Here is a 7,500-nt window from a genome sequence, read left to right on the forward strand (position 1 = left end):
GTGTTTGAGTTCCAGGGTTTAAATCTAGTTAAAAGAAAAGCATGGAAGCACTGAAGGCTTAGTCTCGGTCTTTAAAATGTCATCTTTGTGTCATTTCTCGGAAGCAAAACATCACATACATGAAGCTATCATTTTCAGTGCAGAAAAATTTCCATGTGTTGATTTTTTTTTTTTTTTTTTTTTTTTTTTATTTATTTATTTTTTTATAAAGCTCCAGTAGCACGTTCCTTTCTGAACATAAGAATCTGTAGCAGCCTCGAGCATTGCGCAGCTAATCAGTGAAATGCGTGGAAAATGTCAAAAACCAGGAAGCCCCTTGAGATCTGTACTGGTAGGAAATCCCCTCCGGAAGGGGCCCCGTTTTGCTAGCGTGCCTGTAAATGAGTTTAAATGGTTGTGTGCATGTGGTGAAAATGAAGAGAACTTACTGACGAATTATAAGAAATATAAAGACGCAAAGAACAAGAGAGAAAGCAAAGGAGGAACCGGGGAATGAGGACAGAGGTAAGTGGTGGAGATGATGAACGAACATCATTATTGTCAAGCAAGCAGGTAGGAAATGTGGGTCATGTTTTGGACTTTGGAAGCTGGTTTTTTAGATATGATGTGATTTATTTCAAGATTGAAGATTTGTCCTACACAGTTTTATACAGTGCAACAACTAGCATGGATTGTGTGTATATACAGATGGATAAAGCAAATAGACATAATAAGAAATAATAAATGTGTAAAATAGTGATGTACCAGACAGGAGACAGTGTAGTGTGTGGTGTGTACTGTAAATGAATGAAAAAGACAAAGTCACAAAGAGACTTTATAGAGCTCTGAATGATCAATATGGTGGCATGTCCATGTTAAAGAGTCTGATGAGACTTCCTTGGGGAAGAAGCTTCTCCTACGACTCTCAGTTTTTACCCCTAATTCAACTCGGTCTTTTGGGTATCAATCATAGACAAATAATAAGTTCATTAGCAAGCCTGTTAGGCAAGACAGTTGACTGACTAGCTTAAAAAAAACTAGCTAGCTAGCAATTTAATAACATATGACAAGCTAGTTGAACTTACCGTTGTGTTCATACAAACTAAGGGAAACATGTTGAAAGTGATCTCTTATTAATGGAGCACATTGTGTTTTCTGCCTCAGTGAGACATTGTGTAATGTTTTAAGTATGTACGTGTGTGAGTCGTATAAGCTAGCAGGTTCAGATTCTGTTGACCGTGACGTGACTGCATGTAGTAAGCAGGAGAGTCATAATTGCAGGATGACGGATTAGATCCAGGCTTTATTTTTACTCATTTTCGGTTTGCGTGTTCCTGGGTTTGTGCGGCGAGTAAATCTGCTGTTCTAACAGGCTAATCGATGGTTGTAGCGCAGCAGTGAGGTTTTTTTTTAGTGGATAGAAGTTTTGCCTAACTTCTAGGATTAGGGGTTTGCTTCTCGGCTCCTTCCTGTGTGTGGAGTTTGCTTCAGAGTTGTGTGTGAATGTGTGTGTGTGTGTGTGTTTGTGTGTGTGTGTGTTCAAGATTTATGACCTATGACATGTTGGTCCCCTGCCTTTTGCCTTCAGACCTTCTGTGATAGACTCCAGGTTCCCCCAAGACCCTGTGTTGGATAAGCGACATAGAAAATGGATGGATGGATGGATGGATGGATGGATGGATGGATGGATGGATGGATGGAGGTCTGTCAGGCAACTATGAATAAAAACACATTATAGCTATATATAGCTTTTCTATATACATGCATCATGATTTTTGCAACAGCAGCCAACATCAAGCAACAGCGAGACAAACAACACATGGGCTGCAGTTTCGGTATGACGCGGTAAAGCGACAAATCCAATTAACTGGCTTGAAGGAAGCTTTGGAGAAATTGTAGAGCATTTACAATACTATTACAGTTCAAAAACTTTCTATGTCCTATTTAAGAAATGAAAGAAACACTAAAATTGCGATTTCATATTTTTACGGAAAAAAAAAGAGAGTCAGTTAGCTTTCTCTGCTAATGTGCTTCAGCAAACATCACAACTTGTTACACTGAAGTAAATGTTCCGCTGTGCCATTTTCAACTTAGCATCGTTTTCTTTTGAGCTAAATAGAGAAGGTTTAGTGTTCATTAACGAAGAGTCAAATTCGACTGAGCTAGCATTAAACAAGTAGCCATTTAGTATCAGTTAGCGTTTGTAACTACACGTTTCTGGCAAAAATAGAAAATAAACTGCTCCACATGATGCGTCAAATCTTAACTACTAAGCTTTTTCATTTAGTAAGAGGAAACTTAAACGGCCGTCTGCTCTTATTGTTCATCCAGTTTCAGTGCTGCAGGCTTTCAGAGAGGAAGCAAGTGACTGCAGATGATTTATTTATTCAGTTTATTCTAACTCGACCCGGTCTCTATCTAAACGTCTATGATACACTCCTCAGTTAAAGTCACTCAGCATTTAGGTTTTAATCTTGAGCTTCAGGATGGCCGTCGTGGTTTGGAGATAAGCACGGTTTCCTCTGAGCTTTGTGCTTATTGTTCCGCTGGATGTTGCCGCTGTATTTCATCATCTGAAATAACGGAAATCCTGAAATTCTGCCCTTACTGACCTCATTACAAATTAAAGGTGCTACCCAAGCACACATTAAAAATGATCCGTTGCCTTTAATCTTTTTTTTTTACCAGAAGGGGAGTTATGGGAATGTTCTGAGGCAACCATTATTTATTTAGAGGAGACAAAAGAAATCCGTTCTGACTGAAACTGAACTAATTTAGAAATGTATTCACTTTGGAATATCTGTAAAACTCCAAAGGTCAAAGTTAATAAACTACTGTACAAAAATATATGATCCAGAGAAATATCCAGAGGAACCTTTATTATGGTGAATTAAATGTCAGTAATGACAAGATCTTGGTTTAAAGGTCAATTCGTTCATTAAGATTAGTCACGATTGGAAGAACTAGTGGTTAAATAGTGAAAGAACAACCAGACAGAAACTACTTGGACTTTTTATTATTTTTTTTTTTCCATTTTTGTTTTACAGTAATTTCAAAACTCAGGATATAAATGATATATTTTAAATTTATTTTTGTCGAATATTTCCAGTGAAATTGAAATTTATTAAATTCAGATTAGAAACCAGGTCCCATATTCATGAAAATTCTTAGTTCAAAGAGTTTCTCCTAGTGGCATAATTTCATGTGGGCGTTTCCCCTTAGAATTAAAGAGAAGATCCTAGTAAAGATAAAAGTTATTCATAAAGCATCTTAACCCTTAAAAGAGCTCTAAAGGTCAATAAGAGTTAGGAGAAGTGAGAAGATTACTGGTGTTGCTAATGCCACTGTATAAACAATTCGTAAAAAATATAATTGCATATTGCACCTTTAATCTTTCATTTCACTCGTGGATTATTTCCTTCTGAGTTTTAAGGAGTGTTGTTGTATACAGCGTAGGAAGCTCTGTTAGACCCTGACATCTGAGTTACACTGTGAATTATGCATCGTCTTTTATTGTCCCCGCTTAAAAATTCAATTAGCTCACCATTCTCTCTGCCTGCTGAGAATGTGCCAGTGAAGTTGGATACGACAGACACACAGCTGTTTGTTAAGGTTCTTGGCCAGTGACTCATGAACTCTGATCTCTAACTCTGATAGCTTTTAGATTTTTGATCCAATTTAGATGAGAACGAGTCACAGATAGTTCTGCAGGCTTGTTCCAGGAAAATCAAAATCGGAAGCTAAAAACAATTCTGTCATTTCTGTATACACAAATATGCACTCGTATACACACAACTCTTGGTTCTGCAGAACCAAAACTCGTTTCTTCACTAACTCATTACGCAACACGACTTGGTGCATGTTTAGGCGGTGAGACAGATCGCAGCAGGTGAGAGTTTTATACTCTCACCTTTTTTATACTCTCATTTAGAGTTTTATGTTCTTTTCTTCCTAATGTTGTTGACTGCTCCGTGGTCACAATGAATCGTGGGCCATTTAATATGTATTTAGTTATTCAATTATTCATTCAGCCTCAGCAGCAAATCATTGTTACAGTAGGTGTGTGTGTGGGTGTGTGTGTGTGTGTGTGTGTGTGTAAACATTCCGACAGTATTTGTTGTGCATGATGTAATTCCTGAAACATTAAAAGAAAGCAAGCTTGCCATGTTTATAGGTTGTTAGGTTTGGATTCGATGGCATTGCACATTCACATGTTGTGCCGTGAAAATAAATTTCTTATTAAAGAAGTGAGAACAAAGCTATAAACATAATGAAATGAGTCTGGAGGCTAATGTGTGCGTTACTACCAAGAGAATGTCATTTTGATGTGCTTAAAGAAGAGAATGGAGTTCAGAGGGTGAGAGAGAGAGAGAGAGATAGAGATGGATAGATGGAAGAATATGTACATGGAAGCCTAGGAGATCTTTGGAAAGTCGTTCAGTTCAAATCCATTAGACAGCCTTAAAAGTGGCCGAGTCCAAATCTTTACTTCCTCTCTCGCTAATGGGAAGACTTGCATTATGGTGTAGTGTTCTGCTGCTGAGCTCAATCTCCCGCTCCACTGCTTTCACATGATCTAACAGGACACGATACAGCGCAGGCAGTACAAAGGATCTCAGTTTATTCATCAGGGCCTAAGTAACAATTGCAAGGTCATCACCAACTCCTATTAACAATCAAATAACGGCAGGTAAAAAACAATCTGCCATACATCCATCCATTCATCCATCCAGGGCACAAGGTTAAGGACACCCTGGTTGTGGTTCCAACTCATCACAATGTACAATCATACACATACACAATTTAGAGATGAAAGTCAGCCAACAAGGCATGTCTTTGGACTGGGGAGGAAACCAGGGTACCTAGAGGGATCCCCTAATGCACAGAGAAATAAATGGCTATTGAACCCCAACCGGTGAGCCATCGTAACCCCTCATTCCAAAAGGTTATATAAACAAAAGTATTTAGCATATTTATTCCCCCAAAAGGTTTCTTAATGATGTTTATTTATGTTCTTTATTTTAGTGAATTATCTGGTGGGTTTTTTCTGGCATTGGTGTTCGATGTTGTTGTCACTTAGGGTTATAGAAGTTGGTGAGAAAAACACATTTGATCTTGATCAATTAAAACATAATAATGAAGAAGGGTGTACCTTCTTTTTGACTCTATGAACTGGATTTGATATTCCTTATCTGAGATTTTGGAGTGATGTGTAAATCTCAGGGAATATCTTTAGCGTTCAGGGTTCAGGTACAGGCGCATCATGTCACAGCACCTTATATTTTAATGTTTGTTTGTATTTTAAACGTTATTCATTTAAGTGGTATTTCACTTAAGGCATGTTGATCAGTACTTTTCTATACTGTACACTTCAATATATATGGTAGACTTTAAAAGTGCAGTCATCTAGAGGAAAAGGAATGAGTTTATACTGCTTTATATATACTGCATATATTTCTGCTTTATATATACTGCATATCATTTTAATACTTTTACACCATACTGCTAGTAATACTCTTAAACCTGATTGGTCAGAAGGCGTTTCTACAACATCAGCTCGAACATCTCTGACAGGCTGAAGTTCAAATTACTCCAGATTGTAAAGGTTTTGTCTTATCAATGTAAAAAGAGATAGAGGCAGGCGAGAGAATGACGGGTGACTATAAACAGATAAAAACGCACGGATGGGTGGATGGACGGAGGGTGGATGGATGGATGGATGGATGGATGGATGGATGGGCGGATGGGTGGGTGAATGGACGGATGGGTGAATGGATGGATGGGTGAATGGATGGATTGAATGGGTGGCTAAGTGGGTGGTTGGATGGTTGAATAGATGGATGGGTGGATGGTTGAATGGATGATTGAGTAGATGGATGGATGGTTGGATCAATGCCTTTTTATCTTTTCTTTTTTTTTTTTTTCAAATTTGGCCAACATTCAACATTATACACAACGTATTTTGTGAAACAACCAGTAATACACTGAGGCATTTAAAGGCTAAAAAATATAACAGTGGACATTTAATTTTCTTTAAAACAGGTTGAAGTGAATATGGTAAACCATGTGTCAAACCTGAAACTCCACAGATATTTGTGTTCATCTTTCCTAACACACCAAACTGAGCTTCTGGATTTTAGCTGATGAGACGAATCAGGTTTTAACATAAAACTCAGCAGTGCTGCAATTCTCCAGGACTGAAAACACTGACATTAGTTTTTAACAAAACTAAAAAAAAAGTTTATTCCTATTTACTGACTTAATATACACGCAAGTTTGTTTGCACGAACTTATACCATGTGAATGTGTAAAGTCCATGAATCCTGTTATAGCTTGAACAGTAAAGCTGCTCGTGGTCTCATTTTCACCAGTAAACGTTGTTCTGTTTATATGCAGCCTCCTTAAATCCATTTTAGAGTCCATGTGGCAGCTTTCCCTGTTCTACTGGTCCTTATCCTGGCAGCATGACAGATCCTGTCTTTCACCTGATGAAAAAGATTGGAGCGAGATGTTCTGACATTGTTGATGTTTCCAGTAATTCTACTGTACTTAAAGAAATCCTAAAAAACATGTGACCGACTTGAGCCTTAAGGTGCGTTCACACATACAGCGACTCAGTGACAAGTGATCATCCAACTTTATTCAACACATACGGTAGCACGAGAGGCAGCGAGCGTTTGCGACCAAATGTGGGCATGTGCAAAATAGCGACATGATACAGTTGAGAGAATTTGACTTCATGCAAATATGAAGCGACCAGCAATTACAGTGATCAGAGCAGATATATTGTACAGCGCTAAATTTTATACACGAACAACGAATCTGACTCCAGAAATGATTCATTTTAGCTGCAAGAAAACTGATTCGGAACGCTTGTTGCTCCACCCACTGATAAATGTTGTTACTATGACAACCAGTGGTAGGAAGCCTATTTGAGCCTTTATAGTACAGAGACTGGAGACATGCAGCGGTAAAATCACTGTATGTGTGAATACAGCTTTATGTGTTGTGTATTCATCGTTATTCATCAGTCACTAATTTGTGGCATTATATAAGTGTGTGTGTGTGTGTGTGTGTGTGTGTGTGTGTTTTTTACCCTGTTGCAAAGAAAGGTTTTTTTTATGCTGCTTTTCTTTTTGCCTTCCTTTCTGAAGCGAAGGTCCTCTGTACTTTTTAAAAAAAAAAAAGTACTCTGATCTTCTTTGATGTGTGTGTGTGTGTGTGTGTGTGTGTGTGTGTGTGTGTGTGTACTCATTCATTCACCAGTGTGTGTCATTCAGCATGTGAGCTGCTACAGAAGTGAATCCACACACAAAGGAGTTCAGTAGTCTGCAGTAAACTTTTTAAATTAGTGGCTCATTCTCACGGACAGTTGCATAACTATTGGCACCCTCGGAAACGAAAAGTTAAACAATATGTTACGAAATCTGTTCCCATCGGCCAGGTTCGGTCAGGATTTTGAATGGCAGAACGTCACCAATGACAGCGATTTAATTTAAAATGAAGATTTCTGTAATCTGA

General features: G+C 38.2%; 1 protein-coding gene across 7 annotated transcripts in view; it reads left to right on the plus strand.

The window, feature by feature from the left end:
• LOC132842823 (thyroid hormone receptor beta) overlaps positions 1-7,500 on the plus strand; it is a 104,255-nt gene that overhangs the window by 62,078 nt on the left and 34,677 nt on the right. The window contains exon 1 of one of the 7 annotated variants that reach the window (XM_060865712.1): positions 480-552. The exons of 5 other annotated variants lie outside the window; for them this stretch is intronic. The gene's annotated coding sequence lies outside the window, so the exon portion shown is untranslated. Of the gene's footprint in view, positions 1-479; positions 553-6,413; positions 6,572-7,500 lie in introns of those variants that run through there. One more of the 7 variants, XM_060865711.1, reaches the window with a different exon arrangement.

Source organism: Tachysurus vachellii, chromosome 3 (genome assembly GCF_030014155.1).
Source record: "Tachysurus vachellii isolate PV-2020 chromosome 3, HZAU_Pvac_v1, whole genome shotgun sequence".
Classification (NCBI taxonomy): Eukaryota; Metazoa; Chordata; class Actinopteri; order Siluriformes; family Bagridae; genus Tachysurus; species Tachysurus vachellii.